Source organism: Diplotaxodon limnothrissa, linkage group LG3, assembly GCF_057381915.1.
Source record: "Diplotaxodon limnothrissa isolate DT_005_m linkage group LG3, D_limnothrissa_male_GT1.1, whole genome shotgun sequence".
In the NCBI taxonomy this organism is placed as follows: Eukaryota; Metazoa; Chordata; class Actinopteri; order Cichliformes; family Cichlidae; genus Diplotaxodon; species Diplotaxodon limnothrissa.
In genome coordinates, this window is record NC_140598.1 from 32,214,703 (window position 1) to 32,226,881 (window position 12,179).

General features: G+C 43.2%; 1 pseudogene; it reads left to right on the forward strand.

The window, feature by feature from the left end:
- Positions 1-1,826: 1,826 nt before the first annotated feature.
- On the forward strand, positions 1,827-2,766 carry LOC146635413 (histone H1-like; annotated as a pseudogene).
- The last annotated feature ends 9,413 nt before the right edge of the window (positions 2,767-12,179 follow it).

The following is a 12,179-nucleotide window of genomic DNA, read 5'->3' on the forward strand; positions in this document are numbered from 1 at the left end:
GTACGTCTTCACCGCTCAGTGGGGTGTTGTCCGTGGCCGCTCAGTGGGGCTAAAATTCGCCGTCTAAGTGGGGCGATGTACAAGGCCGCTCAGTGGGGTTTTTTGTACAGAAGCATTAAGTCGCAGAGTTGCGCAGTTCGAACTTTTTTTGGTTCGCCGTCTTAGTGGGGCGAAATACAGACCGCTGTGTGGGGTACTGTAGTGAGTTCTCCACCGCTCAGTGGGGTGTTGAGAAGTTCCGCGGGGTCCAGATTGTGCTGGACAGTAGGCCTATTTTGTGTTGTTGTCATTGTCGTCGTCGTCGTTGTTGTTGTTGTTGTGTGTGCGGAGCAGAACATGTGGTCTGTGACACCGACTGTTGTTGTTATCATGGGTTTCTAAGCAACCAAGAGTGAGTCGGAGGGAGACAGACGTTTGTGCTGGACTTTGCTCCTGGCAGCACAAAGTATTTATGTAAAAAAAAGAGAGAGAGCGACGGCTCCACAGCTGCGCAGGTTCACGCGAGCGCGGTCACGCGGACCTGAGCCGTGCGGTTAATCGCAGGCTTATAAATGGAAGAGATTCAAATGTTAGAAGTTTTCAGAAAACACACCAGCCTTGGAGAGCTGTGGAGAAGGCCAGCCCACATCAGCAGCACTTAAGATATGCTCTGGTGAATGGCTTTCCCCCCACCCCTTGCTGACACAATGTTTATTCTTTAGCTTGCCCTGATCGACGACAGCCTGTGTGCCAGACCATAGATTTAATTGAGGTGGATAGTTGTTAAAAGTAATCTACATTAAGCTTGTGGTTGCTTAAATTCAGTACAATGACATGTGAGGTGAAGTGATATAGGTAAATATTTAAACTCATGAAGTGCATAGAGGCACTTGACCTGTGTGGAAGACGGTCGTCTTATTATGAGCCATTGTTGAGATATAGAGCACATCTGTGAAAACAACTAATATGCTCAACCCTGTATGAAACATCTAAAAATACATGATGGAGAAGCTGTGTTGAATATGTAAGTGTAAGACTTTGCCGCTGTGGGCAGAGCATGCAACTACTGTGTGATGTCGCGTTGCAGTTTTGTTTTTGTTTTTTGAGCTGATGAGCAAGCTACACATTATCAGATCAAGAGCTGTCTGAGAACTACTCAAAGAGAGGGAAACAGAGAGTGTGCAGCGTTTCCATGAGCAGTTTTTCTGCACCTTGACTCGTGTGTGTGTGTGTAGCATCAGCATCATGTTTTTGTTTATTTGTTTTGTTGGATTAAAAATAATTAAATAAACTGGTGATCATGCTTATGGATCACCATGGCACATATCTCCAGCCATATGGTTTATTTATGCAGATGAAAAAGTGAGTGAGAGCGGTGATTTTGCAGACCACCAGCTATTGTGAAGAAAAAGAAAAAAGAGTGAAAAAGAGACAAATTACATTGTAGACGAAGAGAAATAATCATAGGAAAAAGGTTTTGTGTTGATCAGCCGAAAAACAACTACAATGTCATTTTCTGCTTTTAAGAAAGGATTGTTCACACAAACACACACACAGAGAGAGAGATATGTGTTGATTAAGCAGTGATGATAATAATGAAATGTCTTAGTTTGTCACTTTCAGGTGAAAAGCAGACCTGAATCAATTTTCCACATGCAGCGGTCGGAAGAAAGTTATAGTTTAACATCATTGGAAACATGCAGGCCAAGTTTCTGGCTGACTTATTTACAGTGCCATGTGTTTCTCAACCTCACAAGCGAGCTCACTCCTCCCTGAAGATAAGGAATGCAGCTCCAAAGCAATAACATGATAAAGAGACAGCAGCAAGTCCTGCCTGAGCACAAAAAGTCCCAGCAAAGCAGCAGCAATGTGGATAAACAGCAGCAGAAGAAGAAAGCAAACCCATCTTCCTGTCTGATTGGTTGAATTTCACGGAGGGGCGAGCAAGATGGCAGCGTGAAGAGGAGTTTTTGTTTGAGTTCTCAGCACGAGACACTTATTTGACGTCTTTCTGGCCTTCGGGACTTTTTTGGAGATCAGCGCGCTAAACTTGCTGGATCTGAGGCCAGGGTCTGCGGCGGCAGCATGTTGAAATGCTCAAAAAGGACTGAGTGACTCGGGCAAGCCACATGCGGCTAGCGACATGAAAGAAATGGACCCTTCATGATGCGTTCAACGTGCCAGCGCTGTGGTGGGAAAGGCTCCATCATAAACACGCCCTGCGCCCTGCGCCGAGGTTCAGGCCAAGAAGAAGAAGACGATGACTTCCAAGCCCAAGAAGGTCGGCCTCAGCGTGGGCGAGCTGATTGTGAAAGCCGTGGCCGCTTCCAAGGAGCGCAACGGCCTGTCTGTGGCCGCTCTTAAGAAGGCTCTGGCTGCCGGAGGCTACGATGTGGACAAGAACAAGGCCCGTGTCAAGACCGCCATCAAGAGCCTGGTGGCGAAGGGCACTCTGGTGCAGACCAAGGGCACCAGGACCTCCAGATCCTTCAAGATGAACAAGGCTACTGAGAGCAAAGCCAAGAAGCCCGCCGCGGCCAAAGCCAAGAAACCGGCAGCAGCTGCTAAGAAGTCGCCCAAGAAGGCAGCAGCAGCACTTCAGCTACTAGACAGGACAAAGCTGAAGGAGAACTGCCGGGACTGTTGAAGTGGGAGAGGACAAAAGAGTGAGAGGACAACAGAGTGAGAAGACTAGGTGAGAACACATAGGAATTATTTTTAATGTGGGAAATCAAAATTTGGGTTAGCAAACCTGGGGAAAAGAAAACTGACTGCTTAAGTTGGAAAATTGAGACGGGGTCTGAAACATTGCGAAAATAGAAACATATACAAAATCACACACTGTTACGTTTCGGTGTTGTCGGTGTGTTGCTTTTGGCGTGACTGTTATGTGTTTCCTGTTTTACTTTGAAAGTCTGTGTTATCTTAGTGTTTTCAGTTTACGTTTTGCCCTGTCTCGTCAGTTCTAATTTGCCCCAGCTGTGTTTCCCTCCTGTGGTCCATTCCCTAATTGCTCCTTCTATGTATTTAAGCCTTGTGTTTCAGTATGTCATGGTCGCGATCTCCCCCCCGTTGTAAATAGTTTGACGTCTTGTGTTTGGTTTGTAAATAGTTTGACGTCTTGTGTTTGGTGTTTTGTTATAAATAAATAGTCTGTTGTAAATACTTTCGTCATGGGATATTTTCGTTTTGGGATTTTGGTGGAGGGCCTTTGTGGTTTATTTTTCCTTATTTTTGTTTTTCTGCGTTGCACCCCGGTTGCCTAGGCCGGGGTGTAACATATGGGGGCTCGTCCGGGATTGCCTTCGCTGGGGGGTCCGGGGACCGCCCCAGCCTTTGTCGTCTGCTGGAGGGTCCGTGGGACCGCTCCAGCCTTCATTTGCCTTCGCTGGAGGGTCCGTGGGACCACTCCAGCCTTCATCCGCCTTCGCTGGAGGGTCCGAGGGACCGCTCCAGCCTTCGTCGTCTGCTGGAGGGTCAGTGGGACCGCTCCAGCCTTCATCAGTTTCATCTGCCTTCGCTTCAGCCGTCCGTCTCCGCTGGAGGGTCCAAGGGACCGCTCCAGCCTTCGTCGTCTGCTGGAGGGTCAGTGGGACCGCTCCAGCCTTCATCAGCCTTCGTCCGTCTTCGCTGGAGGGTCCGTTGGAGGGACCGCTTCAGCCTTCATCCGCCTTCGCTGGAGGATCCGAGGGACCGCTCCAGCCTTCTGCAGCTGGTGGGCTGCGTGTCCGTGTGTGCAGCTGGTGGGCTGCGTGTCCGTGTGTGCAGCTGGTGGGCTGCGTGTCCGTGTGTGCAGCTGGTGGGCTGCGTGTCCGTGTGTGCAGCTGGTGGGCTGCGTGTCCAGGTGTGCAGCTAGTGAGCTGCTCGTCTGCCTTCGCTGGAGGGTCCGTGGGACCGCTCCAGCCTTCATCCGCCTTCGCTGGAGGGTCCGTGGGACCGCCCCAGCCTTCGTCGTCTGCTGGAGGGTCCGTGGGACCGCTCCAGCCTCCATCAGCTTCGTCTGCCTTCACTTCAGCCTTCGTTTGTTTGATCAAACATTTCACTTGGGGTTACATGTTTGATTTTTGGGTGGGGGGAAATGTTACGTTTCGGTGTTGTCGGTGTGTTGCTTTTGGCGTGACTGTTATGTGTTTCCTGTTTTACTTTGAAAGTCTGTGTTATCTTAGTGTTTTCAGTTTACGTTTTGCCCTGTCTCGTCAGTTCTAATTTGCCCCAGCTGTGTTTCCCTCCTGTGGTCCATTCCCTAATTGCTCCTTCTATGTATTTAAGCCTTGTGTTTCAGTATGTCATGGTCGCGATCTCCCCCCCGTTGTAAATAGTTTGACGTCTTGTGTTTGGTTTGTAAATAGTTTGACGTCTTGTGTTTGGTGTTTTGTTATAAATAAATAGTCTGTTGTAAATACTTTCGTCATGGGATATTTTCGTTTTGGGATTTTGGTGGAGGGCCTTTGTGGTTTATTTTTCCTTATTTTTGTTTTTCTGCGTTGCACCCCGGTTGCCTAGGCCGGGGTGTAACACACACACACAAGCAGAACATGCATTAACCCTACTAACAATTCCAAACACAAAATGACTCATGAAGACTCATAGCACATTAGTTGAGAAATGATTAAATAATAGCAGAGAAGTGTGTAGGAAAGGCAGCTTTAAGAACATGCTCTGCTGGAGATGCAGCTCCACAGACATGCATTAGACCTGCCTAATAACACAAACCCATGCAATGAAAATTAGCTTGTTATCTTTCATCAGTGTTAAAATAGTGTCAATTTAGCAGACACTTGTTATCAAATACTGAATTTATCCAATGCAAAAAATTGACTCTCCAGATTGCAGGACAACAGTTTAACTTTTGTGGGAAAAAAGATCCTGGTTTGACCAACCAGTGATCAGACAATAAATTTAGTTGTTAAAATGGTAAATTGGGAGAAGCTTCCTGCTTGATTGAGGCAGCACATGTATTTACTGTATGAGGGAAATTGTCTTTTGTGATACTATTTTGAACATGCTTTTCTGTCGTCCTGTCAACTTAGTGGGTTAATAGCTGATATGCAAATTAGTTGATCGGTTTTAGATTAATGAAAGGTGACTGAATTCTAGTATGAGTGAATGAGATGTGTTGGAGTTGTTGTGTGTTGAGTGGAGACTCTAAAACACTGAGTTTCCTGTTTTGATGTGCGAGTGAATCCTGTATTTAGATACACAACTCTGAATACATCAGAACAAACGTCTTTTGTGAAGTGCATGACAGCATGTCACATGTTTTATGATGAAGGGAAAAAGGAAAAATTGAATAAAATAGATCTGTGGCTTAAATGAGTGAAGAGCACAGACCGGGTGATTAAACTCATAGCTAATATGACATTAGGGTTATGTTGTGTGTTGTGCAGTTGATGGTTGGTTTGGAGTGAATCTAGCTGATGATTCTTCTCCTGTTGTGAAGATGATGAGGAGTTTGCGTCATGACTTAACAAGGCCTTTTTATTTTGATACTTTCACAGTGCACTGAGAGTTTGGTTTGATAATCTCTGTTATTTTTTATTTTTCATTTTTGAACAAGCACTGATTTTTGCTTGTGAATTTCTTTTCTTTGAGCAGATCTGCAAGTCGGGAATTAAAAGCGTTACACGTCGTCAAGACAATTGTTGCAAGTGAGTTTCTCCACATTTAAAATGGGCTCAGGAGAAAGCCACTTATTTGGGACAATTAGGAAATGAGAGTCCCCCCCAAAAAGGATTCAACGAGGAAATCCAGTCTAAATTATTTTTCTTTTTGAAATAACGTCGTTTTGCTGAGCGTGGAAACGAATGCGATGAGAATTTCCACAATTAGCAAAAGAAGGAACCACTGAGTGAATGAGTAAGAATTTTAAAATAACTGACTGACTGACTGAACATGATTGTGTGAAGCTAACCCCCACCTGACAAAGGTGCAGATGAACCCATGTGTTTCCTTTTACAGGAGCAGAAAGATGACAGCAACACTCGAGGTTGCATGATGATTTAACCTTTTAAATGCCATTTTGTGTCTGTGCATTTATCAGGTGTGTTATTCATAGGCTTGAGTTGCTCACAGAGATAACTGTGACAAAGTATGCATACGCCTGCGCAAGCGCTAATATTTGCATTTTCTTTTCTTACAGCATGCCAGTTCTTCATGTGAATTGATGATGCGATTTATACCAGGACAACTGGTTGATGTTTTTTCCTACTACAGGATTTCTGGGTTTATGTGTGAGGAAAACTGTGTTTACAGGTTATGAGTGGTGATGCTGTTGCATTGTGTTGATGGGAAAATGTGAAGGTTACTTTGATAATGTGAATAACATGTGTGAAATTTCCTGTGTTGAGAACTGGTGTTACTTCTTTCCACAGCTAGGGTTGACTTTATGGTGTTTTTATGGCACCTCTGGAACCTGTTGACCTGTGTCTGACCTCTGTCTGACTACAGTCAATGTGTATTGTTAATGTTAGTTTCTTTGAGAATGCTGTGGAAGATTCAGCTGAAACGGACAAGTGACATGAGTAAAACAAATAAGAGATACAGTGTTTCTGGGATAGTTTGATATGGGCTCATTAGCTGGCCACTTTTGAGCCCATAGTAATATATAAGTGGAGTGACTTTGCTTAAGGGCAGTCACCGATTACATTAATGTTGCCTGAGTACATGGGATGATCCATGTCTGAGGCGACTTATGAAAATAATTGTAGTTTACTGATTTGAGAAAACCCGCACATGACACTTGTCTTGCTGATGTTGAATGCTTCTTGTCCTTATGATACAATTGTTTACAGGTATGGAGTTTGATTTTACTTCCAGATTTTGTTTTCCAGGCCATGATGGTGTGTATGCAGGCTCCTGGGAGAGCCAGGTGTTAAGCAAACTTAATATGCAAAGCACACTAACAGTTTCATTGCAGGATTATAGGTCCAGGGTGGTGCTGCTCCAGGGGAAGAGATGCCCTGATGTTGCCTGGGATATGATCTAGCTAATCTTTTTCTTTAAGACTGGAATCCAGGTTTGGTGAGTTGACGCATGGGTGTGTCCATGCGTCAAGAGGTGGGGTCCAAGGATTAACATTAAACAATGTTTTTTATTATTGTTGCAGTGATTTGTGTGATTAGCCGTTTTATTTACAAATATTAAACCTATGCAAGTGGTGCACCCATGTTCAGATGAGGCTTTGATGGCCTATAAGTGAAGTTCACTGAACTAAAGAATGTGGTTTGATGATTGTTGACATACTCTCCAAATAGTTTGTCTTCCTAGCAAGGAAATACAGGTGCAGCAGTAATCTCCTGAGAAATCTTCAGAGGCCCAGTGAGAAGCGCATAGCTGACAGGACCAGGCAGTGGTTGAGGTCAAAGATCAAGCTGGTTGGGGCCCATCATGAAATCAGACCTTGGAGCCACAGCAAGGACCATGAAACTGCCTGCAAAATAGAGGAGAGGATCGTCCACAAGATGGGAGAGAGGCTTCAGGAGGATCAGAGATCATCTTCAGCACAGCAGACATCACACAGAGAGCTGTGCTACTAAGCTTCCAGGAAATCAAGAGGAGACTTCCCACAGCAAGATTTTAAATACAATGAAAGATTCAATATTGACGCTGAGGAAGACGACTAAGGTGTACGACGTGCTCTGCCTTAAACCTTCAGCAGCGTTGGAACATAAACACTCAGGGGATGAGGAGCGTGCCAAGCTCCATCGACAGCGTAGAAGGAGTTCGAGGATGACATCATGATTCTGTGAAAAGCACAGGAACCAGAAGCTATGGTGGTGATAACAGCAGTTTCCTATGAACATCACCTAACGCTGTGCCACTGTACTGTGCATACGATGACACTCTGAAGGCTGCTGGGATCATAATAGCAGTAAGACAACCCTGCACCCTTTCCACAGAGGTGTTTTCTGCAGAGTATGGACAATGAAGGACAATGAAGGAGTCATAAATATCCCCCTCACAGGACGAAGGCCTGAAGTGAGGTAATGGGAGGCCATAAAACTAGAGTGCTGAGAGGTCTGCAGCTTTGGAAATAGCTGAGAACCATGTTGACAAACAACAAAACCAACTGGTATGTTTGAATGTTTATTCTACATACATTTGGACTCTGGTCCTATGGACAACGATGGAAACAACTGGAAGAGACATTCATGACGCCCTGCAGAACTCAAACCACTCTGCAGAGAGACATGTGATGTGCACACCTGGAGGAAGCATTACCAAGCTGAGATGTTTTTGAAAATGTTACTTTTTTATTTTCACTATTAAATTAACAATTTCTTTGTTTGCTCGTAAGATGCAGTTTGCCATAAGATGAGCTCAATGAATGGGATAACTGCTAATACATTTGTTGAACTGTGTACCTTTTCAGTAATTTAGGGTGATTTGACATATGCTGAGTATAAAAATGTTTGCATTGAAACTGTCAGACATGAGGTATGCATACCTGGGAACTTTTCAGGCATAAAGGTCAAAAAGGGGGGAAATGTTAGATTTGTATTGTTGATTGTCATTTATGCTTAGAAATATTTACTTATATATGCTTAGAGTTTTGTAATTAGTTGTAGATTGGTAGAGGTTTTGATCCTTGATAGTCTGCAAACTTTGTGTGTATTAGACAGCACTTTGGGAGCATGAGAGGTCATACCGTGTCTTATTATTTTATGGTAGGATTAACGTAGTTGCGTCTGTTCTAGTCTAAGTGCTCTTTGTTTAGATGAACTGCAGGACTTCCTCACCATGTTATCTAGGATGAACCATCTAGGGTGAGGGGGAGGCTACCCTCTTCCTGACCAAGGATGTTTGACCCTTTGATCAGCAGTCCACACACACACACACACACACACACACACACACACACACACACACACACACACACACACACACACACACACACACACAGGCAAGGTACTCTTTGTGTATGTAGACGTCATATGTTAATGAACTTATGCATATTCATGTAACCTCAATAAAAGGACAGTGATACGGGAGAACGGACGAGACCAACTGGAGTCAAGCGGTTGTCCGGTTCTCTCCCGTGCACGAGTACCATGAAGAAGTTTGCCTACTTGTGTCTTGCTTGCAGTGTAATTATATTGTCTTCAACGTTCCAGCGAATAGGTTTATGCTACAAACCCATCATCTCCCTTCATGTATCCTTCTGACTCGTTTTGAGTTTTTGATTCAGGACACACTTGATTCTGTTTCCTTTGGTATCAATGAATTGAATTGCTTAGTGTTGTTTTAAATCTCCTTCAGTCCACGTGATCCTCACAGCCACTGTCGGACAGAACGTCACTCTGCCAAGGTGATCGGAGTTGAAGAGTGGAACAGAGCAGACCTGGAGGATCAGTATGTGTTTTTGTTCCTAGACGATCATACTGATGCAGCCAATCAGCATCCATCTTTTAAGGGCCGGGTGGATCTGCAGGACAGGCAGATGAAGGATGGAGACGTGTCTTTGATTCTGACCAATGTGAACATTAATGACACTGGAACATACGAGTGTCGTATCAAGACAGGAACAAATCGCAAGAGGAGAGCTCATCTGAAGACCGACCCCATCAGCATCATCTACCTGAGTGTTGTTGATCCTCCAGGTGAGTGAGTAGCGCTAAGTGTGTGTGATCAGAGGTGAAGCTGCTTCCTGGCTGCTGATGTTTCTTCTAGGTTCGGGCACCCAGGGCTAACTTTCCATTGTCTGGATTCACTTAACCTTATACTGTTTAGTTAACCCAGAGTTTCCCCACTTATTCACAAGAAAGAAGTCAGTGAAGATGTGGCATTTTCAGATGATTTTGAACCAAAATTTAGAATATAACCTGCTCCTGATGGTTTTAGTTTTTATTCTCTGAGCTGCAGATTTGGTGCTGTTTAACTTAGTCTACATAAAAATTTTCAACAGATATAAAATCAGCAAGTACGTGTAGATGTAATGTTTTTGGATCATATATTATTGCTTATAGAAAGATACAATTACTGCAACATTGCGTGCTGTGAATAAAGTAATAAAAAGGGAAATGCAATGCCTTTAGATCCTCCTGCTCTCCTTGCATAGGTTCAGGTGATCTTCCAGGAATGGTGATGCAATTTTTGGAATTACTGATTGGTCAGTAGGTGGTGATTTTGTATGGATTCTGTTCTTTTCTTCACTCATCACCTACCTGACAGCTGACACACCTGTTTCTCACCTGCAGGTCAGCCAGGAGGAACTGCTGGACGGACAGTTGGTCTGTCAGTGTTTGCGTTCTTGTTGCTGTTCTACTTTTGAATTCAAATTTAAAAAAAAAAAAAAAATAGAAAACATCCTCTTGGTGGTAAGTTACAAGTTCAAATGTTTCTCGTCTGTAAATCTCCTGCTGGTGTGATCATGTCACCATGTTGAATGACTGATCTGAGGACAGAAGAATTTCTAGATTCAAAGCACATCGTGAATGTTCACTGTGAACCTCAATAATTAGTAGAAAAGACATGTTGTTGAGGGTGTTAACAAAGTTTCAAGGATTTCTGTTCCCAACTGTGCAGAGAAATATATGTGACATCTGGATAAGGTTTGGTTCAGTGCTTTTCTTTGGCTTTATTTGGATGTATCTTCTGACTTTTAGCTTTCAAAATCAAACATCTAAACCATTATTCTCAAAACCTGTTTAGAAACTTTCCTCTAATTTTAAAAACTACTACATACACATGCTAATGTGTTGTTTGGTATGTTCATGCTGTTTGCAAACATATGTACTTAATCGATCTGTAAGTTAAAAATAGTAGTGGCACAGCCTGCTTATATAAATAAATAGAAGATAAATATGATTGTATGTTTACTATTATTATATGTACTTTATACATATATATACTTACATAATTTTAGTGGATTTGCAGCCAATCTGAATCATATATTAAACTGGCATCTTAATGTATCAGCTATATGAGCATAAAGTTTTGTAGCCCAACAGAACATTGTGTGATTTACCCCAAATAAAGACCTTCCTAACTACCCTGAATGATTCTGCAATCTGATTATTTCAAGGCTGGAACGCGGATCTTTCAAACTAAGATCTGAGTGTGGGAGAAACCTGAGAGGGACATAGGAGAGGGGCTACATTAGAGTATCTTCAATAGTATCCATAAATGATGCCTACTTACAGACTCTCTGTCTCCCACTATCTATTTCCCTGTTTGTCTGCAACAGAGGCGTCCCCACAACTTAATGACTTGAAGTGCCATAGGAGGTGAACACAAGGCTTAATCAGGGTGCCGTCATTGGCTGACATCAGATCAAGAATCTGTGCGTATAGCCTGAAAAGTGAAAGTGCAAGTGTCCCAGAAAGTCTTCTCTGTTGCGTCTGTTGGAAGTGCCATGATGTCTGGAAAAATGGGACTGATGTTAATATTGATTTTTAATATTTTGGAGGCGTCGTCTTCTGGTGAGTTTTTAAATGTATCTCTATTGCATTAGTATACAGAGAGAGATCAATGTAGACATATTATCTGCTATAAAGACAGGTATAGTTCATTGATTGTAAGTAAAGTAGCAGCAGCATTTAAAGTAGTGTGTACAGCACAGTAAGATGCACTTTTAATGTCCAGTGTTCAGAAATATGAGTCTGTGTGTGTGTTTGTGTGTGCCGCACAGTGATGCAGGATGCGAGGACGCTTTCCTCAGCACATCTGTAGAAGATGTGCACTTCCCACCTCTCTCTCTCTCTCTGATGCTCTCACTCACTTACTGCATCACAGGAATTTCCAGGGAGTTTTTCTTAACTGTGATGGCAGAAAGATGACCAAGGATTTAACATGAATGCTTTTTAAGATGAATTATCCAAACAGAACTGGGATGCGGTTTGTGAGGAGTTGGATATTAATAAAGTAAAGCAATGCAGTTGTGGTCAAACAGAAACAGAAAGAAAAAGATTCCTTGCAGATGTAGCAGGATGATTTAAGCCTGCTCTCAATTTCCATGAAGAAAAGCATTTTGTGTGTGTCCAAGTTCAAGATAGTTACAAAGATTCCGTTGTTATGAATGAGCGATACATATTTTTATTAAACATTTGAACATAGCACAACGCAAAGTCACTGACTAGGTTTGCAAGCAAACCGTGTGTAGATGACAGAGAGAGAGAGGATCCAAGTGCAGACAAAATGGTGGTTTAAACTGAAAGTTAGTCCTTTGTTTTGGTGGCTGTACAAAACACAAAGTAATGAAA